The 13,915-nt window shown below is 45.3% G+C and overlaps 1 protein-coding gene across 1 annotated transcript in view; it reads left to right on the top strand.

The window, feature by feature from the left end:
• The window catches only part of LOC121567787 (roundabout homolog 2-like), a 308,519-nt gene that overhangs the window by 32,758 nt on the left and 261,846 nt on the right, over positions 1 to 13,915 (top strand).

The following is a 13,915-nucleotide window of genomic DNA, read 5'->3' as shown; positions in this document are numbered from 1 at the left end:
GTTTTTTTTGGTGTAGAATGATTTTCCATACCAACCTTACTGATGGAAAAGGCAGCCTCAGACATTGTTTGTCCCTTGCTCTCCAGAAGGAATGACTGGGTTTATGTTTAAAGCCTCAAGACAGACCGATACATGAAACATTATCTTGTTGTTGGACATTGTGGTTTTCTGCCGACATTTAATAATGCTATTATTTCAGAAGAACACAATTTGTCTTTGCGAACTACAGGAAATTGCACTGTGTTTGTTCAGAAATAAATTCAAGCCGAGTAAATCAGAGTACCTTTAATAGACTGAATAGACTCTGTAATTACATGACATGCTAGTGTTTATTCTGTCTGGCTTTAGAAGTCATGCTGTTTCTCAGTGACTGAAAGAGCTGGAGAAGTCCTCTATGTCATAGCCTGCATTAAACCCAAGCTAAGAGCGGGTGAGGTCTACTTTCAAGAGAATGTTTGATCTGTGCTTTCGTTGTTTTTTGGCATATCTTTTGAAGAGATGATTCTACAGAATTGTGTTGTATTTTGAGTGAGTAGACATAACTGTGGGGATAGGATAGAGGTTCTAGCCCAGGGGAGGGATCATGGTGTTTGAGGTCTATGAGGGTTAGTGAGAGATCCTGGCAGGCCTTTGAGTCGGACTTGTCCAACTGTCAGACTACAGTGAGCTGGATGATGTCAGGGCAGAGCTATCGCAGAGGGATAATGGGTTGGAGGGTGGAGCGACAGCCACAGATGAAAGCTCCTGATGGACATTTGACACGGGCTGCCAGGGCTGTGCTGGAAGACACTGACTGGCAGGCTGCTGCTGCTGACCCAAACATCAGCTTACCTTTGAAGATGAGCCCCCACCCCCCCCCCCCCACCCCACCCCCCGGGTCTAAGCACGGTTCCCATGGAGGGGCTCCTGTCTAGTCTCACAGAGGCCCTCAGGGGCCACACACCCTCTGGGCTCTGTGTAAGGTTCCAGGGCTGACGGTTCCTTCATTTAACTCTCTGGAATATTTCTGTTTGTTCTGCACCCTGCCTTTACACACCGAGACCTAGCCTGTGTTTTAGTAACTAATTGTATTAATTTACAGTGAGGGAAAAAAGTATTTGATCCCCTGCTGATTTTGTACGTTTGCCCACTGACAAAGACATGATCAGTCTATAATTTTAATGGTAGGTTTATTTGAACAGTGAGAGACAGAATAACCACAAAAAAATCCAGAAAAACACATGTCAAAAATGTTATAAATTGATTTGCATTTTAATGAGGGAAATAAGTATTTGATCCCTCTGCAAAACATGACTTAGTACTTGGTGGCAAAACCCTTGTTGGCAATCACAGAGGTCAGACGTTTCTTGTAGTTGGCCACCAGGTTTGCACACATCTCAGGAGGGAGTTTGTCCCACTCTTTGCAGATCTTCTCCAAGTCATTAAGGTTTCGAGACTGACGTTTGGCAACTCGAACTTTCAGCTCCCTCCACAGATTTTCTATGGGATTAAGGTCTGGAGACTGGCTAGGCCACTCCAGGACCTTAATGTGCTTCCTCTTGAGCCACTCCTTTGTTGCCTTGGCTGTGTGTTTTGGGTCATTGTCATGCTGGAATACCCATCCACGACCCATTTTCAATGCCCTGGCTGAGGGAAGGAGGTTCTCACCCAAGATTTGACGGTACATGGCCCCGTCCATCGTCCCTTTGATGCGGTGAAGTTGTCCTGTCCCCTTAGAAGAAAAACACCCGCAAAGCATAATGTTTCCACCTCCATGTTTGACGGTGGGGATGGTGTTCTTGAGGTCATAGGCAGCAGTCCTCCTCCTCCAAACACGGCTAGTTGAGTTGATGCCAAATAACTCCATTTTGGTCTCATCTGACCACAACACTTTCACGCAGTTCTCCTCTGAATCATTCAGATGTTCATTGGCAAACTTCAGACGGGCCTGTATATGTGCTTTCTTGAGCAGGGGGACATTGCAGGCGCTGCAGGATTTCAGTCCTTCACGGCGTAGTGTGTTACCAATTGTCTTCTTGGTGAATATGGTCCCAGCTGCCTTGAGATCATTGACAAGATCCTCCCGTGTAGTTCTGGGCTGATTCCTCACCGTTCTCATGATCATTGCCACTCCACAAGGTGAGATCTTGCATGGAGCCCCAGGCCGAGGGAGATTAACAGTTATTTTGTGTTTCTTCCATTTGCGAATAATCACACAAACTGTTGTCACCTTCTCACCAAGCTGCTTGGCAATGGTGTTGTAGCCCACTCCAGCCTTGTGTAGGTCTACAATATTGTCCTTCACATCCTTGGAGAGCTCTTTGGTCTTGGCCATGGTGGAGAGTTTGGAATCTGATTGATTGATTGCTTCTGTGGACAGGTGTCTTTTATACAGGTAACAAACTGAGATTAGGAGCACTCCCTTTAAGAGTGTGCTCCTAATCTCAGCTCGTTACCTGTATAAAAGACACCTGGGAGCCAGAAATCTTTCTGATTGAGAGGGGGTCAAATACTTATTTCCCTCATTAAAATGCTAATCAATTCATAACATTTTTGACATGCGTTTTTCTTGATTTTTTTGTTGTTATTCTGTCTCTCACTGTTCAAATAAACCTACCATTAAAATTATAGACTGCTCATTTATTTGTCAGTGGGCAAACGTACAAAATCAGCAGGGGATCAAATACTTTTTTCCCTCACTGTAATTTGGACCCTTCTTCCACTTGCTGTGCATAGGGCAGGAAAGAGTGAGTTGGGCTGCCAGGTTTCAGGTCATTAGAAGTGAAACAGTATTGGACTGGGGCCGTAGGGGAATTGGCTGGACTGGCAGCTTAAGTGAGAGGAGCCTTTCATGAAGTCTGCTCCCACAGTTGATCAATACAAAGAGCTTTTTATGCATTGTTATCCATCCATCTTGGAACAGGGGAATGATGATACATAAATGAAATGAATAGTTAAAAGAGCTTATGTGGACGACAATTGTGTATGGTTTCCTTCCGGGGCCTGTTATCTTGTGTGTGTGTGTGTGTGTGTGTGTGTGTTTGAGGAATATGGACCTTATAGTTTCTGGGGTGATTATGTTGACCAGTGATGGTAGCTATGGGGAGGGGGTGTTAAGGAAATGGACTGTGTGAATCTTGGGGTTGGTTGCCGGGGCCAACCGGCTGCCAATTGGCCCCTCCCCCGGGCTTCCCAGAAGCACCCAGGTGCTAACAGTGTGACAGCAGCTTGATCTATCGATCGCTGTAAGAGGCCTCTTCCAGCCTAAATAAAAATTCATCAACATTTTATGAAGGATCCAGATTATTATTTTCATTTTTTCCCTGTTTCTACTCTCTCTCTCTCTCTCTCTCTCTCTCTCTGTCTCTCTCTCTCTCTCTCTCTCTGTCTCTCTCTCTCTCTCTCTCTGTCTCTCTCTCTCTCTGTCTGTCTCTCTCTCTCTCTCTCTCTGTCTCTCTCTGTCTCTCTCTGTCTCTCTCTCTCTCTCTCTCTCTCTCCACTGTCACTGTTCTCTCTCTCTCTCTCTCTCTCTCTCTCTCTCTGCTCTCTCTCTCTCTCTCTCTCTCTCTCTCTCTCTCTCTCTCTCTCTCTGCTCTCTCTCTGCTCTCTCTCTCTCTCTCTCACTGTCACTGTCACTGTCTCTCTCTCTCTCTCTCTCTCTCTCTCTCTCTCTCTCTCTCTCTCTCTCTCTCTCTCTCTCTCTCTCTCTCTCTCTCTCTCTCTCTCTCTCTCTCTCTCTCTCTCTCTCTCTCTCTCTCTCTCTCTCTCTCTCTCTCTCTCTCTCTCTCTCTCTCTCTCTCTCTCTCTCTCTCTCTCTCTCTCTCTCTCTCTCTCTCTCTCTCTCTCTCTCTCTCTCTCTCTCTCTCTCTCAGGCTTGGGCGGCCAAGGGGGATTTAAATGAGGTGTTGAACGTTTAGTGGCTCAGAGGTGAGGGGTCAGGGGTTATAGGTTCAGCAGAAGAGGGGATAAGGAAAGGCCAGAGAGAGGAAAGCATAGGAGCACTGATATGATGGACAATGATGGGGTCCAGGCTTTCTTCATTCTCTGGCTGCTAACTAGAGCCAGGTCTTATAGGAGGAGGAGGGTGCTGAGACGTATTGAGCCTACCTCTGCCACCCTCTCCCCCCCTCTCTCTCCCACCTCTACCAACTTCTCTCACGAGTGGTTGAGCAGGACCCCGGTGAGATAATTGAATTGCAGCTCTGAAACAGATTGAAGACAGTGTCTGCTGGGTCGAGGAGCACTGTTGAGCTCTGGACACCACACTGAGCTCCACTCACTGAACACCACCACCACCAACTGCTGCAGAAGAGGGAAGAGAGGGAAGAGTGGGAGGAGAGGAAGAGTGGGAGGAGAGGAAGAGGGGGAGGAGAGGAAGAGTGGGAGGAGAGGAAGAGTGGGAGGAGAGGAAGAGGGGGAGGAGAGGAAGAGGGGGAGGCGAGGAAGAGGGGGAGGCGAGGAAGAGGGGCAGAAGAGGAAGAGGGGGAAGAGGGGGAGGAGAGGAAGAGGGGGAAGAGGGGGAGGAGAGGAAGAGGGGGAGGCGAGGAAGAGAGGGAAGAGGGGGAGGAGAGGAAGAGGGGGAGGAGAGGAAGAGAGGGAAGAGGGGAAGAGAGGAAGAGGGGGAGGAGAGGAAGAGGGGGAAGAGGAGGAAGAGTTATCATTGTATATTTATTGTTACATCTATTTATAGCAACTTTTATATGTAAAAATCATGTTCTATTTATTTGAAAACAATGAAAGTATTATTGTTTTTGTTGCCATAGAAAACTCACTTGTCTGTAGTGTCCATCTGTCCTACAGGAATGACAAACCTGTTTTGAGTGAGCCAAGGACAACTGTAGAGGGGTTCCCTGGATCAAAACAAATGTGGTAAAGTAGAAGTAGATGGGAATTTATAAACATTGTGGAATTGATCCTATGTCACTTTTTAAGTAGCCTGATGATTTCTTTGAATTAACATACTTTGATGAATTAACGCTACCTTATGTTATGGAGAATATTAAGTGTCATTTAGAATGTGTTGATTTTTATTGGTTAACTATTTTTGGTTGCTATGGCTACTTAAGGCCTGGGGTAAAGCTCCTCCAGGCAGACCATGATGGACCATTGTAGCATAATAAAACACTTAAGTCATTTTTATGTTATGTTCTGTTTTTGTCCTGCACTGTAAAAATACCTACCTGGATTTTGGAACTCCACAAACTGTAAAAAAACAACTATGGTGACTATGTACCGCTGCCTCCACTCCAATGCTTTTAAGCCTCCAACTGCTGGGTCAACCTTACACGTCACTCGTATTAAATATTACCCAATGAACACACACTGCTACATTACTCATAGATAGACGAACTGGCTTGCTTTTCCTTTTGCCTATAGATATGCAATAATGATACAGTACACTGGCTGAAAGGGTGCACCAGATTTCATTATGGCTTTTCTTTCAGTGTCTTACACTTTAGGTTATTAGCAGAAAGAGGCTGTAAGTTGGCGCCTGCAGGATATCTTAGCACTCTGCTTTTGTTAATCTAATGCTGCCTGACATGCTTCCACAGACTGACTCCAGGCCTGCTCCACTGCATGTATCTCACCACAGACTGACTCCAAGCCTGCTCCACTGCATGTATCTCACCACAGACTGACTCCAGGCCTGCTCCACTGCATGTATCTCACCACAGACTGACTCCAGGCCTGCTCCACTGCATGTATCTCACCACAGACTGACTCCAGGCCTGCTCCACTGCATGTATCTCACCACAGACTGACTCCAGGCCTGCTCCACTGCATGTATCTCACCACAGACTGACTCCAGGCCTGCTCCACTGCATGTATCTCACCACAGACTGACTCCAGGCCTGCTCCACTGCATGTATCTCACCACAGACTGACTCCAGGCCTGCTCCACTGCATGTATCTCACCACTGCAGATAAGAGAGGGATGCGTTCCCAGTCCCACTTTTCTCTCTTTTCAACGTAAACTGGGTCAATGAGCAGGTTTATAAATCATATTGATGCTGGTGTCAGAGCAGCGCTAGCCCCAGTCACTGCGCTGAATACATTTGCTAGCGCGGTGGAGATACGTGTGTGTATATATAAATGTGACAAGATGCACCTGGGGCAATGAGATCCCCAGGAAAAGGTTAATTAGCCCCTATCTCTTCAGGTGGAGAGACGCTCGTATGGAGCACCGCTCCAGATACACACGTAGGATAAACGGTTGTACTTTTAATTGAGTGTCGGATGTGACTCAAGCATTCTGGTGTGTGTGTGTGTGTGTGTGTGTGTGTGTGTGTGTGTGTGTGTGGACGTGTTTAACTATTCTTGTGGGGACATTTTTTTGTTGTTGACCAACTGGGGACATTTTGTTAGTCCCAACGAGGTCAAATGCTATTTCTAGGGGGTTTAGGTTAGAATTAGTGTTAGGGTTAGAATTACGTTAAGGGTTAGGGTTAGGAGCTAGGGTTAGGTTTAGGGTTAGGGTTAGGAGCTAGGGTTAGGTTTAGGGTTAGGGTTAAGGTTAGGTTTTTGGGTTAGGGTTAAGGTTGTACTCGGTCTCGGACAGTGAGGACTCGTAATGTATTCCCAAGTGGGATAAATTAGTACTTGGTCTCGGACAGTGAGGACTCGTAATGTATTCCCAAGTGGGATAAATTAGTACTTGGTCTCGGACAGTGAGGACTCGTAATGTATTCCCAAGACCAGCCGAGACCAGTGGAGTAAAAAACATTTATCAGCTTCCATTCAATCAAAGCATAAAACCGCTTCGCCAGGCCAAATACATACTCCTTTCTTGAAACATGAATATCTTAACAGCCTTTATATCTATTATAGACATGTTTGATCAGTGGCGAACCAATAGGCCTTCAGTGTGTGACAGGTTTGTGATTCTGAAAGGACAGCAACCATAATACCAGCACACTAATGTAGGAGTGTGCACTTTTAAGGGCTAGTGGTGTAGCGGAGGGTATACGCAGGTATAAACCATATAACCACTTTTGTTTCAGTGGGCATTGCGTAAACTCACTTCTTAATCTCCACTGATGCGTATCGAAGTAGTGTACACTCTAAAACGAAAAGGTTCCTGGAGTATCCTCTAGGGGTTCTTCAAATTGAAACTGTGGAGGAACCCCTATAAGTTCTTTGAAGAACTTTAAAAAAAAAACTTTTAATGGATCCTCAAAGAACCTTGTGAATAACCTTTTGGGGTAAATTTTTGAAGTACCCCCCTATTATTATTAATAATTAATAACAATAACACAATATTTTAGTTGTCAGTGTTTATTATGATTTTAGTGGCAAAGCAGAATAAAAAATTAAAAAATATTAGGTAAACATCCAGCAGAGCCCCAAGTCCAATGGGTATATCCTCTGGCGTGTTGATGTTAATGTGTTGTTGTTCTCCATATCCATAGCCAGAATGATTTTTCAGTGCATTGTGATTGAACAAGTTTCCTGTTATATTCATCAGAGGTGTAGGGAGGGTGAAGTCTGTGAATCCCCAAAATAGTAATTATACAGATGTTTAACAAAACATGCACACGACAGTATTCATACCTTGTTTTTTGTGGTAAATGTGAATGAACAATTCAGTCATCTGCACCCAATACAGCTAGCCTTCAACATATTCTTATCTTACCTCTTTGATGATTGATATCCATTGAATTGTGTCCATTTTCTGTTTTGGAAGGATTTGCACAAATATGAAAAGATAGATGTTATCATAATAAAACAATATCAATTTAGATCATATAAGGGACAAACCTTACCTTAAATTGAGGAGATCTTTACATTGTTCAGTTAAGTGCCTGCACCTGCTGTCCTTTCAAATTGAAATCCAAGTGTTTCCGTTGGGCAGTTAAGTTCCTGCAAGAACCCCCACCAACTAAGGAGGTTCTTCGATGAACCCCACCTCTTATGGGGTTCTTGGAAGAACCTTTTGGGGGCAATTTTCCATGCCAAGAACCCTAAGATTCTTCGAAGAACTTTGAGGATCTTAGAAGAACCCTTGTTGAACCCCTAATTTTTAGAGTGTAGTGGAGGTATACGACTTATCAATGATGTAGTACAATAGAGAAATAATGCACAAAGTAGCCTACACAATCGCAAAGCACGTGAAATATATTCACATGCGCGCCGCTCACACAGCCTAGTTTCAGCAGAAAATCTTCTGCAGGCAGCAATAGTGTGCAGCTCTCAACTGGTTTTGGCATCGGTAGCCGGTAGGGTAGGAAATACGTTTCAACTTATCTACCAGTAAATGCTAACTAAGGCATCAATGGGTATGCAAACCAGGTATTGAAAATGTTTAGTCTGAAGTGTTGGTTAGTAGACTATTTGTGATTCGCAATTGTCATCATGCGCTGTTTGCATGAGGGGCATAGACATGGATGGGCCTGGGTCGACATTGTCCCACCCACTGGGGAGCCAGGATCTGACAGGCCCATCCACTGGGGAGCCAGGATCTGACAGGCCCACCCACTGGGGAGCCAGGATCTGACAGGCCCACCCATTGGGGAGCCAGGATCTGACAGGCCCACCCATTGGGGAGCCAGGATCTGACAGGCCCACCCATTGGGGAGTCAGGATCTGACAGGCCCACCCATTGGGGAGTCAGGATCTGACAGGCCCACCCACTGGGGAGCCAGGATCTGACAGGCCCATCCACTGGGGAGCCAGGATCTGACAGGCCCACCCACTGGGGAGTCAGGATCTGACAGGCCCACCCATTGGGGAGTCAGGATCTGACAGGCCCACCCATTGGGGAGCCAGGATCTGACAGGCCCACCCATTGGGGAGTCAGGATCTGACAGGCCCACCCATTGGGGAGCCAGGATCTGACAGGCCCACCCATTGGGGAGCCAGGATCTGACAGGCCCACCCATTGGGGAGCCAGGATCTGATAGGCCCACCCAATGGGGAGCCAGGATCTGACAGGCCCACCCATTGGGGAGTCAGGATCTGACAGGCCCACCCACTGGGGAGTCAGGATCTGACAGGCCAATCCATTGGGGAGCCAGGATCTGACAGGCCCACCCATTGGGGAGTCAGGATCTGACAGGCCCACCCACTGGGGAGCCAGGAACTGACAGGCCCACCCATTGGGGAGTCAGGATCTGACAGGCCCACCCACTGGGGAGTCAGGATCTGACAGGCCCATCCATTGGGGAGCCAGGATCTGACAGGCCCACCCATTGGGGAGTCAGGATCTGACAGGCCCACCCACTGGGGAGTCAGGATCTGACAGGCCCATCCATTGGGGAGCCAGCATCTGACAGGCCCACCCATTGGGGAGTCAGGATCTAACAGGCTCACCCATTGGGGAGCCAGGATCTCACATTTGTATATTTTTTCTATAAAATAAAGTGGGATTTTGAGAGTGAAAATCTAAAACTCATAAAAACACAGGAAAATCTAGGACTTTTCACACAGGGTGCCTTTCCTTCGCTGGGCGGTCTGTTTGGAAACTTTTTGGCAAAATTAGAGTATACTCCACCTTTCCTTAGTATACCCACTTCTCCAAGCACCACTACACCACTGCATAGGGCCGATGGGAAGAAAGCAGTCACACAGCATGATATTAAAGGATAAGCAGTCCATCAACTCGGACATAATAAGCCGGTAGGTCCCAATCAGAAGAATACAAAAACACAACCATTAAGCATCTCCCAATCGAAATGTACGACTATTTTCCCACTGCAAAAAACATTTCATGTTTAGCACACAAAGTAACCGGTGACCTGAAGTTTAAAGTGGAACTGACAGCGTTTTAACTACTTTGTAGATATAAAACAAACAGACAATCATAATATCAGTCAAAAATATCAAATTCCCAGTTTATGATACAAAACCAACTTTATGAGAGGTTTTAAAAATAGGTTATATTTGACCCAGCGCTTCATGACGTACATTAAGGCATTGTTGGCAGAATAGATGGATGCAGTTCAATGCATGATTAATATAATTCACCGATACATTTTTTTGGTATTCCAAAACATATTGCTATAAGGTTGTAAATCACAGCTGGGCCTGGTACATTGTTTGCTGCCTCCATTCAGGATGCACTGTTTCAGTTTCAATGACTCAATATTCTGGACAAAAACGGACGAATGTAACTACTGCTGGGAATGTAGTCCCCTGTAGCTCAGTTGGTAGAGCATGGCGCTTGCAACGCCAGGGTTGAGGGTTCGTTTCCCATGGGGGGCCAGTATGAAAAATGTATGCACTCGCTAACTGTAAGTCGCTCTGGATAAGAGCGTCTGCTAAATATATATATATATTTCTTTTTTTTATGTCAAAACAATCAAACTAGAAAGGGCAATGATCACAAGTCAGTCATAACATGGCTAATATTTTTAATTTTTTTAATTTTTTTATTTAACCTTTATTTAATTAGGCAAGTTAGTTAAGAACAAATTCTTATTTACAATGACGGCCTACCAAAAGGCAAAAGGCCTCCTGCGGGGACAGGTGCTGGAATTAAAAATAAAAATATAGGACAAAACACACATCACGACAAGAGAGACACCACAACACTACATAAAGACAGACACCACAACACTACATAAAGAGAGACACCACAACACTACATAAAGAGAGACCTAAGACAACAACATAGCATGGCAGCAACACATGACAACACAGCATGGTAGCAACACCACATGGCAACAACATGGTAGCAACACATCATGGCAGCAGCACAACATGGTAGCAGCACAAAACATGGTACAAACATTATTGGGCACAGACAACAGCACAAAGGCAAGAAGGTAGAGACAACAATACATCACGCGAAGCAGCCACAACTGTCAGTAAGAGTGTCAACGATTGAGTGTTTGAGTGAAGAGATGGAGATAAAACTGTCCAGTTTGAGTTTTTTGCAGCTCGTTCCAGTCACTAGCTGCAGCGAACTGAAAAGAGGAGCGACCCAGGGATGTGTGTGCTTTGAGGACCTTTAACAGAATGTGACTGGCAGAACGGGTGTTGTATGTGGAAGATGAGGGCTGCAGTAGGTATCTCAGAGAGGGGGGAGTGAGGCCTAAGAGGGTTTAATAAATAAGCATAAACCAGTGGGTCTTGCGATGGGTATACAGAGATGACCAGTTTACAGAGGAGTATAGAGTGCAGTGATGTGTCCTATAAGGAGCATTGGTGGCAAATCAGATGGCCGAATGGTAAAGAACATCTAGCCACTCGAGAGCACCCTTACCTGCCGATCTATAAATTACGTTTCCGTAATCTAGCATGGGTAGGATGGTCATCTGAATCAGGGTTAGTTTGGCAGCTGGGGTGAAAGAGGAGTGATTACGATAGAGGAAACCAAGTCTAGATTTAACCTTAGCCTGCAGCTTTGATATGTGCTGAGAGAAGGACAGTGTACTGTCTAGCCATACTCCCAAGTACTTGTATGAGGTGACTACCTCAAGCTCTAAACCCTAAGAGGTAGTAATGACACCGGTGGGGAGAGGGGCATTCTTCTTACCAAACCACATTACCTTTGTTTTGGAGGTGTTCAGAACAAGGTTAAGGGCAGAGAAAGCTTGTTGGACACTAAGAAAGCTTTGTTGTAGAGCGTTTAACACAAAATCCGGGGAGGGGCCAGCTCAGTAATAGGCTAGCATATCTATTTAGCAAGCTACAAACACGGAGCCTAACGTTAGCTAGATAGCTAGCTAGATAGCTAGCTAGCTAGCTAGATAGATAGCTAGCTAGCTGCTAGGAGGATGACATGCCATTGGAGGAGTGGGTGAGTGACTGACTGACTTTTTCCCCTCATATCGTATTTCGGCGGCAATACACATCTAGAGATGCAGGTGTCATTTGGTTAGCTAGCAAGAACTTAAACAACTGTTATCCAGTTAGCCAGAGTGAATTTGTGAACGCAAGAGATATGCTATCTACTCAGATTTCAGAGCACTCTCATGTGAGTGAGTGTCCCAGAGCGCAGAACAACTGATGAATTTACAACACACCTGGTGTCAGTAAACGTAGGCAAAAAAAGTAATAGTTAGTCAAGAACGCTCTAGATAACATGTAAACAGCCTAACCAGCTCTGCTGTGGTGAGTAAAATGGTCAGAGTGAGGTGTTCTCTCATTTGAGTCTGGAAGTAACTAGCTAGCAAGCTAGCCAACTTTAGCCAGTTATCTTGGGTGCTTGGTTGGAACAGGTATGAATTGGCAGGCAAGCAGCAGAAGGACGAGGAGGCTACAATTCCCCATTGTTTATCAGTGCAATTTGGACGGCCAACTAGCTGAAACGTTTGTGAGGGTTTATCCAATGTTCCTTCGTTGTAGTTTTAACTAATCTTGCTCTGGCTAGCATTAGTTGTTGATCTTGTTGTTGTTGATGTGCATACAGTGCATTCGGAAAGTATTCAGACCCCTTGACCTTTTCCACATTTTGTTACGTTACAGCCTCATTCTAAAATTGATTAAATTGTTTTTTCCCCTCATCAATCTACACACAATACCCCATAATAAAAAAGCAAAAACAGGTTTTCAGAAATTGTTGCAAAAAAAAAATAATAATTAAATGAACTATCACATTTACATAAGTATTCAGACCCTTTTCTCAGTACTTTGTTGAAGCACCTTTGGCAGTGATTGGCTTGGCACACCTGTATTTGGGGAGTTTCTCCAATTCTTATCTGCAGATCCTCTCAAGCTCTGTCAGGTTGGATGGGGAGCGTCGCTGCACAGCTGTTTTCAGGTCTCTCCAGAGATGTTTGATTGGGTTCAAGTCGGGGCTCTGGCTGGGCCACTCAAGGACATTCAGAGACTTGTCCCGAAGCCACTCCTGCGTTGTCTTGGATATGTGCTTAGGGTCGTTGTCCTGTTTGAAGGTGAACCTTCGCCCCAGATTGAGGTCCTGCGCGCTCTGAAGCAGGTTTTCATCAAGGATCTCTCTGTACTTTGCTCCGTTCATCTTTCCCTCGATCCTGACTAGTCTCCCAGTCCCTGCCGCTGAAAAACATCCCCACAGCATGATGCTACCACCACCATGCTTCACCGTAGGGATGGTGACAGGTTTCCTCCAGATGTGACGCTTGGTATTCAGGCCAAAGAGTTTAATCTTGGTTTCATCAGACCAGAGAATCTTGTTTGAGAGTCTTTAGGTGCCTTTTGGCAAACTCCAAGCGGGCTGTTATGTGCCTTTTACTGAGGAGTGGCTTCCGTCTGGCCACTCTACCATAAAGGCCTGATTGGTGGAGTGCTGCAGAGATGGTTGTCCTTCTGGAAGATTCTCTCATCTCCACAGAGGAACTCTGGAACTCTGTCAGAGTGACCATCGGGTTCTTGTTCACCTCCCTGACCAAGGCCCTTCTCCCCCGATTACTCAGTTTGACGGGGCAGCCAGCTCTAGGAAGAGTCTTGGTGGTTCCAAACTTTTTCAGTTTAAGAATGATGGAGGCCACTGTGTTCTTGGGGACCTTCAGTCCTGCAGACATTTTTGAGTACCCTTCCCCAGATCTGTGCCTACAGACAATTCCTTCGACCTCATGGCTTGGTTTTTGTTCTGACATGAACTGTCAACTGTGGGACCTTATATAGACAGGTGTGTGCCTTTCCAAATCATGTCCAATCAATTGAATTGACCACAGGTGGACTCCAATCAAGTTGTAGAAACATCTCAAGGATGATCAATTGAAACAGGATGCACCTGAGCTCAATATCAAGTCTCATAGCAAAGGGTCTGAATACTTATGTAAATAAGTTATTTCTGTTATATATTTTTTATAAATTTGCAAACATTTCGAAAAACCTGTTTTCACTTTTTCATTATGTGTTATTGTGTGTAAATTGATGAGGAAGAAAATGTATTTAATACATTTTAGAATAAGGCTGTAATGTAACAAAGTGGAAAAGTCAGGGGGTCTGAATACTTTCTGAATGAACTGTAACTGAGGGAGAGAGAGCCTACCTTTTCATGGTTGTTTGATCA

This window comes from Coregonus clupeaformis, chromosome 6 (assembly GCF_020615455.1).
Source record: "Coregonus clupeaformis isolate EN_2021a chromosome 6, ASM2061545v1, whole genome shotgun sequence".
Taxonomy (NCBI): domain Eukaryota; kingdom Metazoa; phylum Chordata; class Actinopteri; order Salmoniformes; family Salmonidae; genus Coregonus; species Coregonus clupeaformis.
This window is presented reverse-complemented; position numbering and strand designations above follow the sequence as displayed.